Here is a 15354-nt window from a genome sequence, read left to right on the forward strand (position 1 = left end):
GCAGATCCTAAAGTATGGATTAAAAGCACAAGCAATATTAGAAGCAAATTTAAATATAAATTGCCATTCTAGTTCAACAGACCCTTATATTGAGGCAATCAAATGGCATAAAATTTTTAAAAAATTGGCTTAGTTAGAAAAGAGAGATACTATTTCAGTCATTGTGTAATTACATCTGAGCATTGGTTACAAATTGACTTATTGCGAAGTAAAAAGTAGCACTCTAAACAGGCAATTAGTTTGGTAAATACTAATATTCTAGTAAGTGCTTGTACAAACTGTATAATAATTATAAGAAAAATATGGTTCCTGTAAACAATAGTGAAACAGTAAGACACAAGCTAAACAGACTTAAGTGAAGTAAACTTAAAACTCGTGAATTAGCGAGAGAATAAAGTTATAAAGATAAGTAAAGCGTAATATATAATATCGGGCAAAATTAAAAGAAGCTTATAAAAAGTAATTAATGAATGGGATAAGTGAAAACACACATAATAAGAGTAAACACGTAAATTACAAATATTAATGCTCAAAATATAATCTGTAATGGAGACGCATGAGGTAAGTAAAATTAAAAGGAAGGGCAAGTACAACATCATGTATAAAGTACTGGTAAGATAAGAAATTATAATGCGTGTAACAAGTAAAAGCAAAGCATTAAAGAGTAAACGTATATATAGCCATTTTTTGTCTATTGATATATAAAAGTTTTTTTGTAAAGCGAAGCATCTCAATTAACGCGTGAAGTCTATCCTTTAAAATAAAAATCGCCAAAAGTAAAAAATGTCATATAATTAAATTGTAGCATCTTGACAATTAACACGTAATAAAAGTAATCATGTAAATGTAAGGCATAGAGAAAAAATATCTTTTAAAATAAGCTACGAATATTATCATGCTTCAATTTACACCCAACTAATGCATAAAAAAGTAAGGCAAAAATGTAACTCGCAATATAAGAAAAGTAAAAGCTTAGAAGTAACGCATGAGATGCGTACACTCGTGAAAGAAAAGTAAGGCACAAACGAATAATACAACTTATAATTTTTTTTAAATGCAAGACTGTAGTAAATTTGTAAAAATAAACTCAAAGAAAAGTAACTCCTAAAATTATGCATAAGTAAAGCATACGAAAAAAGTAGCGCATAAAAAAATTTGATGTAATTCATAAGAATAAATTCGGAAAATATAAAACGTAACTCATAAGACAAGTATCGCTTAAGAATAAATAACAGATAACATATCAAAGAGCGAGAAAATGCGATTATGCTTAAAAGTAAAGTATGCATTATTTCTTTTGCGCCGCAATTTGCTTAACATTAATTTTCTGACTTAATTTACTCTATCTTTCTCAATGAGTCACTTAATATATACGTTACTTTTTACACGGTACATATATTGAATGCATTTTTTTCTCGCAATATTCATTATAATATACGAGTTGCTTTCCTCATGCAATATTTCTACACGTTTAATTTCTTTAAACGTTACTTTTAATTTTTCTCCTTTTACTTTTCTCATGCGTTACTTTCACTTATCCTATGCAATATATTTACGCGTGTTTTATTATGCATTACCTTTACGTGTTTACGTTTCTCAAGAACTATTCTTTTTTTTTCGTCTGCCATACTTTTAATGTTTGATTGATTTATTCGTTATTTTAATTTCATGCGTTATTATATTTTACGCATTACTCTTCTTTATGCATACTTTTACGAGCTTAATCTTCTAATGCGTTTTTAACATTACGTTTTGTGAGTTACATTTCTTTCTGTTTCGTTTTCACTCGGTTACATGTTACGGGTTATTTTTACTTTACCTATGCGTTGCTTAAACATATTTTTTTTTCTTACTCGGTACCTTTAATTTCGCACAATATTATATTTCATGCCTTACCTAATGTGTTTCATTTTCTCTTTAATTTTATACGTTACTGTATATTTATGCCTTGTGGCATAATTAGCCTTAACACACTAAGAAGTAAAGTAACGCGTGAGAAAAACAAACTAGTAAAATTAAAAGTAAAGGCAAGCATTAAAATATGGAGTTAAAAATTTAGTAGAGCGTCGTGTAAAAGTACTGGTAAAATAAGAACATGCAATGCGTGTAACAAGTAAAAGTAACGTTTTAAAGAATAAAGCTTAAAATCAATGCATAAAAGAGCAAACGTATATTAAAGCCATATTTTGTTTATAGTTTTATAGAAGTTATTTTTGTAAAGAGAAGAAATCGAGTAAAATAAAAAAGCATCTCAATAATTAACGCGTGAAGTCAAGCTTTTAATGTAAAAAATGTCATTGAATTAAATTGTTGCATATTGATAATTAACACCAATAAAAGTAATCGTGTAAATGTAAAGCATAGAGAAAAGTAAAATAAGTTACTCATATTTTCGTGCTTTAATTTACACCCGACTAACGCACAAAAAAGTAGGGCGAAAAATATAACTGTCACTTAAAGAAAACAAGTCAAAGTGAAGCATAACAAAAGTAAGAACTGAAAAGTAACGCCTAAGATGAGTAGACTCGTACAAGAAAAGTAAGGCATAAATTAATAAACGAATAATAGAAATTACAATAAAATTTTAATAAAATCCAAGACAATAGTGAATTTGAAAAAACAAACTAGTGAAGATAAAGTAACGCGTTAAATTGTGCATAAGAAAAAGAAGTAATTTATAAGAAGTATAAATTCGGAAAATATAACTCTTAAACGTAACGCACGAGATAAGTATCGCTTAAGAATAAGTAACAGATAACATGTCAACGCGCAAAAATAAATAAAGTGCGAAAAATTGCGTCTATACTAGAATGCAAAGTTTCTTGACAATGACGTCACGGCTGGCGGAGGAAGAAGGAGAAATAAGTTCAGTCGTTATATAGAAGAAATATAACTAAATAAAGATACCATTCCGCGATGCGCCGCTCGTAAATCTGAAAATATATAAAATTTTAAGAAAATTATAGCAAATTAACGCTATATATGTGTGGGTTAAGATAACTTATCATATTTCTATTGTGAAATGCGTAATTTTCCTCGAAATACAGACATCGCGCCAGGAACTATTTTCTTCGTTTTCCCTCAGCATATTTCTCCATTGTCAAGAAACATTGCAGTTTAGTATAGGCATTATTTCTTTTGCTCGTTAATTTGCTTTTTGAAAACTTAATTTATTCTGTTTATACTTTTCCTTTCTCAATGACACACTTAATATCTACGCTACTGTTACATATGTTGTATGCATTTTTTTCCCGCAGTATTCATTATAATTTATGAGTTGCTTTCCTCATGCAACACTTTTACACGCTTAATTTCTTTATACGTTACTTTTAATTTTTCTCGTTTTCTTTTCTCATACGTTACTTAACCTATGCGATATATTTACGCGTGTTTTTATTATCATTAGGTGTTTACTTTTCTTAAGAACTTTTTTTTCTCGTGTGCTTTACTTTTTATGTTTGATTGACCTACTCTTGCGCGCATCCTTGTCTTGTACGTTGCTTTTAATTTCATGCGTTATTATATTTTGCGCATTACTTTTCTTTGTGCATTCTTTTACGAATTTAATTTTCTTTTGCGTTTTTGAAATTAAGTTTTGTGTCTTACATTATGTTTCGTTTTTACGCATTCACATTTTATGGATTATTATTACTTTTCCTATGCGTGACTTAAACGTGTTTTTTGTCTTATGCGTTATTTCAAATTTTGCACAGTATTATATTTAATGCCTTACTTAATGTTTTTCATATTCTTTTTGATTTATGCGTTTTTTCAATTTTTACTCCTTATTCACTTTAATTTTCTTCATGCGTCACATTTAAGGGTTTTCTGTTGTAACTTTACTTATGTGTTAATTTTAAGTGTCTACATCATTGCAATTTTTTTATGTGTTATTTTTACGAGCTAACTTTTTATACGTTGCATTTACGCGTTTAATTTTCTGACGCATAAAGATGCTATGTTCAACTTTCTTTTTACACGTTATTACATTTTGCGCGTTACTCATCTTATGCATAACTCATATTCTTCCATGTTTTACATGTCGCATTACTTTTCTTACACGTTACTTCTACTTTTTAAACATATGTCAGTTTTGCGCTTTATTTCTACGCCTTACACGTTTACTTCCTATTGCATTACTTTCATTTTACATATGATCCTTAGCTTTGGTATCCATTTGACCTGCATGCGAACACTTTAAGGTAGAAAAATTCTGATACCGCACTCCCTAAGCAGGGTGATCAAAGTGGTCACCCACCCGCTTGCTGACGGCAGCCAGTGATGCTTAACTTCGGTATTTTGCAGAAAATCGTGTCTTTACGATCAAGTCTACTGCGGGACTAACACTCGTTAAAGTAGGGTGCAGTAGACACTAAATGAAAAGGAATGCATAGAGAAGAGTAACGAGTAAAATATAAAGGAAAGAGTTAAGTATGGAGTGAAGAATCGAGCAACTCTTAAAAGTGAAAGTAAGGTATAAGAAAAATTACCGAGCAACTAATGCGTAATAAAAATAAACGGGCATACGAGTAAATGTGGCGCATAAAAAAACGGGGAAATAAAAGCAGCTTATAAAAATGTCAGCTATGTACAAGAGGAAAAAACGCTTTGAGTAAAGTATAAAAGCTATGCCCAAAATAGTAGAAAGTAGGTAGTGCGTTATTTAAGTAAAAAAATATAAATTTAGCGGTTAAAAAATAATGCACAAAAATAGTAAACGTGAAAAATAAACGCTTAAGAAGAGGAGAAGCGTAAATATAGGGCATAAAGAAAAAATACCGTAAAATGTATGGTGAAGGATAGCGAAATAATTAAAAGCAATGCTTAAATTAATGATAAGAAAGGGAAACAGAAGTATTACATAAAGAAAAAAAAAGCGTAAAATATAATAAGGAGTAAATTTAATAAAAGTATAAATGTGGCGCATTAAAGTAAAAGCCATCTAGAAGTTATAGCAATGCGTAAAAGTAAAGTATAAAAAAACAAACCGCTTTAAGTTAAGAAAAAAAAACAACGTGAAAAGTACAATAAATTTTAAAAGTTAAACATAACTTTTCAAACATAACTTTTTAAGAAAAAAAAACACGTAAAATGTACAGTAAGGGATATCGAAATAAATAAATTCAATGCGTAAAATTAATTTTAAGAAAAGGAAACAAAAATAATGCATAAAGAAAAAAAATGCTGAATATAATACTGAGTAAATTTAGTAATAGAAGTAACGCTGAAATAATAGCAATGCGTAAAAATATAAGTCATGTATAAGAAAAAAGAAAGGCTTTAGGTAAAATATAGAAGCAATATACAATATATAATAAAGTGTAAAATTAAGCATAACTTAAAATGTACAGTAAAGTATAGCGTAAATAATAAAAGTACTGCGTAAGAAAAGTAAACAAAAGCAATGCATTTAGAAAAGAAAGCGTAAATTTATTAATAGAATAAACGCAGAAACGAATAAATGTAGCCCCTAAAAGTAAAAGCAAGGAAGTAAAAGTCATGTAGAAGCGAAAAAAACATACGTTTTAAGTAATGTATCAAAGCGACGTGAAAAATACAATTAATTGTAAAAGCTAAACAAAACGTTTCATGCGCAAGAAAAATAAATACGTAAGGAGAGACCAAAAATTAACACGTAAGAAAATTAAAAATAGCGCATATGAAAATAAAATATAAAGCAGATAGTGTGTAAATTAAGTAAAACAAAAAACAAATTTAACGTGTAAACATAATGCATAGAAAGTAAGCGTGAAAAAGTAACGCTTAAGAAGAGGAGAAACTTAAATATAGTGCATAAAGGAAAAATAACCCATAAAATGTACAGTAAAGAATTGCGTAAACTAGTAAAGCAATGTTTAAAAGTATTGCATAAGAAAATGAAACAAAAGTAATTGACGAAGTAAACAAACGTAAAATATAATAATGCGTAAATTTATAATAGAGTAAACGTAGAAACGAATAAATGCAGTGCATAAAAGTAACACGTAATAAAAGCAAATAAGTTAAGAACAATTCGTACAAAAGTAAAAGTCCTGTATAAGAAGAAGAAAAAACGCTTTAAGTTAAGTATAAAAGCAACGTGCTAACTACAATAAAGTGTAAAAGTTAAACATAACTTATTAATGGGTGTGAAAAATAAATGCGTGAGGAAAGGCGAAAAAATAGACCATAAGAAAAATAAAATATAATGTTGATAGTGTTTATAAATTAAATTAGAAAAAATTAACGTTTTAAAAAATGGACAAAAAGTAACACTTAGGACGAGAAGTGTAAATATTCATCATAAAGGAAAAAATTTCTAGTAAAATGTAGAGTAAAGGATAGCGCAAATAATTAAAAGCAACACGTAAAAGTAATGAGAAAAGAAAACAATAATAATGCATAAAGAAAAAAACGCGTAAAATGAATTAACGCTTACATTTAAAACTAACTTAGAAGAAAAGTAAATGTTACGAATTTAAAAAAAAATTAATTCGTATTAAATCATAACGCGTAAAAGTAATAGACACATAAGGAAAGTAAATGCGTAACTATAAAGAAGAGTAACGCGTAAAATATAAAGTGTGGAGAAAAGAATGAAAAGGAGCAACGCTTAAAATTAAGGCATAATAAATTAAGGAAAGTCAAGGCGCGAATGCAACTCTAAATAAAAAGAAACACATTCATAAAAATTAACGCTTGAAGAAGTATACACGTATAAATAGCACATAAAAAAGTAAATTTAAACTTAAGAAAAGTTATGTGAAAGTATTTAATGTCTAAATGTAACGCATAAAGAAAAGTAATTCATAAAATTAAATAACATAAAGTAATGCGGAAGGAAAGTAAAAAATAATGCAGAAAAAATGTAACGCATGAAAAAAAGGAATTCAAAAAATTTAATGACAAGCAACAAAGTTAAGTAATAACGTTTAAAAGTCGTGTAACAATGAAACGTATAATGTGTAAAAATAACTCATTCGCATAGAGAAAAGCAACGCGTAAAAAATCGTATATGAGAAATCGCGTAAAAGTAATTCATAAAGAAACATATCGCGTAAATTTTAATGCATATTATAAGAAAAAAGTACCAAATAAAGAAAAATAATCCGTAAAATTAGATTACACGTCAAAGAAAAGAAAAGCGTAAAGAAATGAAAAGCTTAAAGAAATTGGAAAACTGAAAAGTTACGCATAAAAAATAAACAAGTAAAAACTCATAGAAAAGTAAGAGTATAAATGTAACGTATAAAATAAAAGAGAGGAAAAAATGTACAGTAAATGGTGTTTAAAATAAGAAAAGTAAGGAGTAAAAATTATTAGAGAAAGTAAAGTATTAAGAGAATTAGAGCCTAAAATATAAGGGGGACTGGAAAGTAACGTAATTTTGGTGCATTTGATATTTATTATCAAGATTTTCTTTTTAATCAATAAAGTATTCACCCTCGTTAGCAACAAGCTTTCAATGTCGGATCGAAATGAAACGGATTGCTTTTTAAGACTAACGAATATTTAATGCCCCGAAACACTACTTTCCGGTCCGCCTAAGGAATGTAACCAGTAAAAGTGACGTCTGAAAAATGAAAACGCATTGAAGTCAAGCATAAATAAAAGTAAAGCGTGAAACGTAGCAAATCTCGAAATTAAAAGTAATGTGCAAAATAAGGAAACTCGTTAAAGTTACAAATATCAAAAGAAAAAAAAAATAACGCATTATAAAATTAAAAGTAACTCTTAAGGTAAGTAAGGCGTACGGAAAAGTAATACATAAAAGTCAATAGCGCATGAAAGTAAGTATAGTGCGCTATAGCAATGTGTAAGAAAATCATACTCTAATAGTAACATAGAAGAAAAATTAAAGTAGTTATTAAAAAAGTAAACGCGAAAAATATAAAACTTAAAAGTAAAGGTTAACTAGATACCGCTAAATGAAAAGTAACAAGTAAAATTTAGGGCAAAGGATTAAATGTTAGGTTTAAAAACATAAAATTGCCACGCATAAAGAAAAACTATATCTAATTAAATTTGGTGAGTAATTAGTTAAACAAACAAAAATCGTTAGATCTTTGAACAAGCCTAATAATGCTCTTCACTACATTCAGTCGGTAGTAATGCATAAGAAAATCATACTCTAATTGTAACACAGAAGAAAAATTAAAAAAGTAAACGCGAAAAATATAAAACTTAAAAGTAAAGATTAACTAGGTACCGCTAAATGAAAAGTAACAAGTAAAATATAGAGCAAAGGATTAAATGTTAGGTTTAAAAACATGAAAATGCAACGCATAAGGAAAATATATATCTAATTAAATTTGGTGAATAATTAGTTAAACAAACAAAAATCGTTAGATCTTTGAACAAGCGTAATAATGCTCTTCACTACATTCAGTCGGACAAAAAATAATAATAATAAATTACGAATTTACATCTCTTTAATAAGAATTGTTTTAGTTTTAAAAAAAAAACATTTCGAACTGATAGTTTAACAGTAAAATTTGTAAGAGCATGTTATAAAGAGGTTAAATAGTGCACTTTTTATTACAGGATCTTAAAAGATATGATTTGTAGAAGTGATTGTTAAAATCGATAAGTCGCAGAACTATTTGGAAGATTATAGTACATTATGATTCAGCTTATACCATCCTCGTCGTGTTCGTTACAGTCTCCATCGTACATTAAATTGGCTCCTATGCAAATATTCCTATTTATGCAAGAACAATTTAAGATCTTCGAGAAACTGAAAGGATTTCCAAGTGTTACGATGGCGAACAATTCAAGTAACTAGACAGATTTGAGCGAGTAAGTTTCGTTGAAAGAAGACTATTTTTGATGAAGTAATCGCATATCTTTCGTGTATACATAAAAAGGACTGAAATATGTTAAGTCTGCTAAGTTATCTTATTTAAATGTAAATTTATTTTTCAAATATTTTACAGCTGATTCTTGCAAATGTAATTAAAATGTATGGCGTCTGTGTATCTTTCTTTACCCCCAAAAGCATGAAATAAGGTTCTAAAAATAAGAGTAAAACACAAATGTTATATTCTTGAAACTAAAATACAATGGAAAATTCATACCGTAAACTTTTAACTGAATCTTAATTTTTTCGAAATCTCAGTTAATTGCTTTATAAAGTAAAATTTACATAATTTTTGTAAGATAGAATTCAATTGAAATATACTTTCTCATTTTGTTGCTTTATTACAAGTAAACATGCTTAGTTAGATAAGAGATGAAAATATTTACCCCGTCCTGCCCCAATTCAGGGCATACGGTTAATTAAAACCAAGTAAAGAACATAAAGTGCATAAAATACAAAAGTCATATGACAACAGCTCGTAAACTTTGCGGGCGAACAAAATTAGCCATCTACAATTAGTCAGAATATTATATCTTTAAGAAAACATGACAAATATATCTGGCATGTATGTCATGAAAATTCCAGTTCAACAGATCCTAAAGTATGGATTAAAAGCACAATTAAATTTAAAGCACCAGCAATATTAGAAGCAAATTAAAATATAAATTGCCATTCTAGGTCAATAGACCCTTATATTGAGGCAATCAAATGGCATAAAATTAAAAAAAAAATTGGCTTAGTTAAAAAAGAGAGATACTATTTCAGTCATTGTGTAATTACATCTGAGCATTGGTTACAAATTCACTTATTGCAAAGTAAAAAGTAGCACTCTAAACAGGCAATTAGTTTGGTAAATACTAATATTCTAGTAAGTGCTTGTACAAACTGTATAATAATTATAAGAAAATTATGGTTCCTGTAAACAAAAGTGAAACAGTAAGACACAAGCGAAACAGACTTAAGTGAAGTAAACATAAACATAAAACGCTTAAACATAAAACTCGTGAATTAGCGAGAGAATAAAGTTATTAAGATAAGTAAAGCGTAATATTATAATATCGGGCAAAATTAAAAGAAGCTTATAAAAAGTAATTAATGAATGGGATAAGTGAAAACACACATAATAAGAGTAAACACGTAAATTACAAATATTAATGCTCAAAATATAATCTGTAATGGAGACGCATGAGGTAAGTAAAATTAAAAGGAAGGGCAAGTACAAACATCATGTATAAAGTACTGGTAAGATAAGAAATTATAATGCGTGTAACAAGTAAAAGCAAAGCATTAAAGAGTAAACGTATATATAGCCATTTTTTGTCTATTGATATACACTGGTTATCATAAATTAAGGAAAAATCACAAAAATAGCGATAACTCTTTCAAAAGTAAGCCAAACCGTGCAAAATTTGCATATGTTGTCCACTAAGAGTAGCTGAGTAAAATTGCAATATGCAAATTAGTGGCGCTGCACTCGGCNATATCGAAATAAGCTACGAATATTATCATGCTTCAATTTACACCCAACTAATGCATAAAAAAGTAAGGCAAAAAATTTAACTCGCAATATAAGAAAAGCTTAGAAGTAACGCATGAGATGCGTACACTCGTGAAAGAAAAGTAAGGCGAATAATAGAACTTATAGTTTTTTTTTAAATGCAAGACTGTAGTAAATTTGTAAAAACAAGCAAAAAAGAAAGGAACTCCTAAAATTATGCATAAGTAAATCATAAAAAATTAGCGCATAAAAAATTAGATGTAATTCATAAGAATAAATTCGGAAAATATAAAACTTAACTCAATAAGATAAGTATCGCTTAAGAATAATTAACAGATAACATATCAAAGCGCGAGAAAATGCGATTATTTCTTTTGTGCCGCAATTTGCTTAATGCTTAACATTAATTTGCTGACTTAATTTACTCTATTTTTACTCTATCTTTCTCAATGAGTCACTTAATGTATACGTTACTTTTTTACAAGGTAGTACATATATTGAATGCATTTTTTTCTCGCAATATTCATTATAATCTACGAGTTGCTTTCCTCATGCAATATTTCCGCACGTTTAATTTCTTTATACGTTACTTTTAATTTTTCTCCTTTTACTTTTCTCATGCGTTACTTTTACTTATCCTATGCAATATATTTACGCGTGTTTTATTATGCATTACCTTTACGTGTTTACGTTTCTCAAAAACTATTCTTTTTTTTTTCGTGTGCCTTACTTTTAATGTTTGATTGATTTATTCGTTATTTTTAAGCGCTTTCTTGTCTTACTCGTTGCTTTTATTTTCATGCGTTATTATATTTTACGCATTACTCTTCTTTATGCATACTTTTACGAGCTTAATCTTCTAATGCGTTTTTAACATTACGTTTTGTGAGTTACATTTCTTTCTGTTTCGTTTTCACTCGGTTGCATTTTACGGGTTATTTTTACTTTACCTATGCGTTGCTTAAGCATGTTTTTTTTCTTACTCGTTACCTTTAATTTCGCACAATATTATATTTCATGCCTTACCTAATGAGTTTCATTTTCTCTTTAATTTTATACGTTACTGTATATTTATGCCTTGTGGCATAATTAGCCTTAACACACAAAGAAGTAAAGTAACGCGTGAGAAAAACAAACTAGTAAAAGTAATGGCAAGCATTAAAATATGGAGTTAAAAATTTAGTAGAGCATCGTGTAAAAGTACTGGTAAAATAAGAACATGCAATGCGTGTAACAAGTAAAAGAAACGTTATAAAGAATAAAGCTTAAAAGCAATGCATAAAAGAACAAACGTATATTAAAGCCATATTTTGTCTATAGTTTTATAGAAGTTATTTTTGTAAAGAGAAGAAATCGAGTAAAATAAAAAAGCATCTCAATAATTAACGCGTGAAGTCAAGCTTTTAATGTAAAAAATGTCATTTAATTAAATTGTTGCATATTGATAATTAACACCAATAAAAGTAATCGTGTAAATGTAAAGGATAGAGAAAAGTAAAATATATCTCGTAAAATAAGTTACTCATATTTTCATGCTTTAATTTACACCCGACTAACGCACAAAAAAGTACGGCGAGAAATATAACTGTCACTTAAAGAAAACAAGTCAAAGTGAAGCATAACAAAAGTAAGAACTGAAAAGTAACGCCTAAGATGAGTAAGGCATAAACGAATAATAGAACTTACAATAAAATCCAAGACAATAGTAAATTTGAAGAAACAAACTCGTGAAGAAAAAGTAACGCTTAAGAAAATCAAACGCGTTAAATTGTGCATAAGAAAAAGAAGTAATTTATAAGAAGTATAAATTCGGAAAATATAACACTTAAACGTAACGCATGAGATAAGTATCGCTTAAGAANAATAAAAAAGCATCTCAATAATTAACGCGTGAAGTCAAGCTTTTAATGTAAAAAATGTCATTTAATTAAATTGTTGCATATTGATAATTAACACCAATAAAAGTAATCGTGTAAATGTAAAGCATAGAGAAAAGTAAAATATGACTCATATTTTCATGCTTTAATTTACACCCGACTAACGCACAAAAAAGTACGGCGAAAAATATAACTGTCACTTAAAAAAAAGTCAAAGTGAAGCATAACAAAAGTAAGAACTGAAAAGTAACGCCTAAGATGAGTAGACTCGTACGAGAAAAGTAAGGCATAAATTAATAAACGAATAATAGAACTTACAATAAAATTTTAATAAAATCCAAGACATTAGTAAATTTGAAAAAACAAACTCGTGAAGAAAAAGTAATGCGTTAAATTGTGCATAAGAAAAAGAAGTAATTTATAAGAAGTATAAATTCGGAAAATATAACACTTAAACGTAACGCATGAGATAAGTATCGCTTAAGAAAAAGTAACAGATAACATATCGACGCGCAAAAATAAATAAAGTGCGAGAAATTGCGACTAGGTATTATTTCTTTTGCTCGTTAATTTGCTTTTTGATTAACATTAGTTTGCTTTTTGAAAACTTAATTTATTCTGTTTATACTTTTCCTTTCTCAATGACACACTTAATATATACGCTACTTTTGCAAGTTATATATATTGTATGCAATTTTTCTAGCAATATTCGCTATTATTTATGAGTTGCTTTCTTCATACAAACTTATGCACGTTTATTTTCTTTATACGTTATTACTTTTATCATACGTTTCTTAACCTATGCGATATATTTACGCCTGTTTTTATTATGCATTACCATTACGTGTTTACTTTTCTTAAGAACTATTCTTTTTTTCCTCGTGTGCTTCACTTTTTATGTTTGATTGACCTACTCTTACGCGCTTCCTTGTCTTGCAAGTTGCTTTTAATTTCATGCGTTATTATATTTTGCGCATTACTTTCTTTGTGCATTCTTTTACGAATTTAATTCTCATATGAGTTTTTAACATTAGGTTTTGTGTGTTACATTTTTTATGTTTGGTGTTTACGCGTTTACATTTTATGGATTATTATTACTTTTCCTATGCATGACTTGAACGTGTTTTTGTCTTATGCGTTATTTCAAATTTTGCACAGTATTATATTCAATGCCTTACTTAATGTTTTTCATATTCTTTTTGATTTTATGCGTTTTTTCAATTTTTACTTCTTATGGTATTATTCACTTTAATTTTCTTCATGCGTCACATTTAAGGGTTTTCTGTTGTAACTTTACTTATGTGTTAATTTTAAGTGTCTACATCATTGCAGTTTTTTTATGTATTATTTTTACGAGCTAACTTTTTATACGTTGCATTTACGCGTTTATTTTTCTTACGCATAAAGATGCTATGCACAACTTTCTTTTTACACGTTATTAAATTTTACGCGTTACTCATCTTATGCATAACTCAAATTCTTCCATGTTTTATATGTCGCATTACTTTTCTTACACGTTACTTCCACTTTTTAAACATATGTCAGTTTTGCGCTTTATTTCTACGCCTTACACGTTTACTTCCCATTGTATTACTTTCATTTTACATATGATCCTTAGCTTTGGTATCCAGGTGACCTGCATGCGAACACTTTAAGGTAGAAAAATTCTGATACCGCACTCCCTAAGCAAGTGGTCACCCACCCGCTTGCTGACAGCAGCCAGTGATGCTTATCGGTATTTTGCAGAGAATCGTGTCTTTACGATCAAGTCTACTGCGGGACTAACACTCGTTAAAATAGGGTGCATAGAGAAGAGTAACGAGTAAAATAAAAGGGAAAGAGTTAAGTATGGAGTGAAGAATCGAGCAACTCTTAAAAGTGAAAGTAAGGTATAAGAAAAGTTACCGAGCAACTAATGCGTAATAAAAATAAACGGGCAATAAGTAAAGCATGAACAATAAACGNATCCCCTCCGCAGAGGATCAAAATTGTGATGGCTTGTCTTCGGATCATCCTCCGGGATGTTTCCCAGACCGTCGCCAATAGCCCATTGTGCAGCTCTAGTGCGACGTAAATTAACAACAACCTATTGTATAACTTTCATTTTACATCTGATCCTTAGCTTTGGTATCCAGGTGACCTGCATGCGAAGTCGAGCACTTTAAGGTAGACAAATTCTGATACCGCACTCCCTAAGCAGGGTGATCAAAGTGGTCACCCACCCGCTTGCTGACGGCAGCCAGTGATGCTTAACTTCCGTATTTTGCAGAGAATCGTGTCTTTACGATCAAGTCTACTGCGGGACTAACACGCGTTAAAATAGGGTGCAGTAGACACTAAATGAAAAGGAATGCATAGAGAAGAGTAACGAGTAAATATGAAGGAAAGAGTTAAGTATGGAGTGAAGAATCGAGCAACTCTTAAAAGGGAAAGTAAGGTATAAGAAAAATTACCGAGGAACTAATGCGTAATAAAAATAAACGGGCAATAAGTAACGCATGAACAATAAACGAGTGAAATTAAAGGTAAAAGAAAGTGCATTAAAGTATGGAGTGGACAAAGTAGAACAATGTGTAAAAGTAACGCATAAAAAAAGTTACACGCGAAAGTAGTGCATAAGAAAAGTAAATGCTCCAAAAATAGTAAGGCGTTACAATAAAGTATGAAAGTAACACATAAGAAAAGTAAATTTAACATATAAGAAAATTTATGTGTCTAGTTAAAGCGTTTAATTCCATATCAGTGATATTTCTGTCCAATGGGAATGCCTGAAAATGTTTAAAAAAATTAACAACTTTCATTATTTTCAAGTGGTCAAAATTAAGATCAAGATTTTTCATGAAAAAATATAAATTAAATCATTTAAGAATTCACGAGCATTACAACGGTTATTTAACAGAAAACAATAACTTTAATGCTTTCGATGTTTATTTTTCTGATACAATCGAAATTTAAATGCGCGATTCGAATTTCGAGTGTTGTAATAAAATTGTCAGGAAATTATCTACATTTTCAAAACAAAGTGAAAATACAATGGTTAGCAATACAGAACTGCGAAGGAAAAAATCGAAAAATAACTTGGATTTAAGATAATTAGGTAGAAATAAAGCAAGCTAAAAAGCGCGTATTTAGATACGCGA

Source organism: Parasteatoda tepidariorum, chromosome 6, assembly GCF_043381705.1.
Source record: "Parasteatoda tepidariorum isolate YZ-2023 chromosome 6, CAS_Ptep_4.0, whole genome shotgun sequence".
Classification (NCBI taxonomy): Eukaryota; Metazoa; Arthropoda; class Arachnida; order Araneae; family Theridiidae; genus Parasteatoda; species Parasteatoda tepidariorum.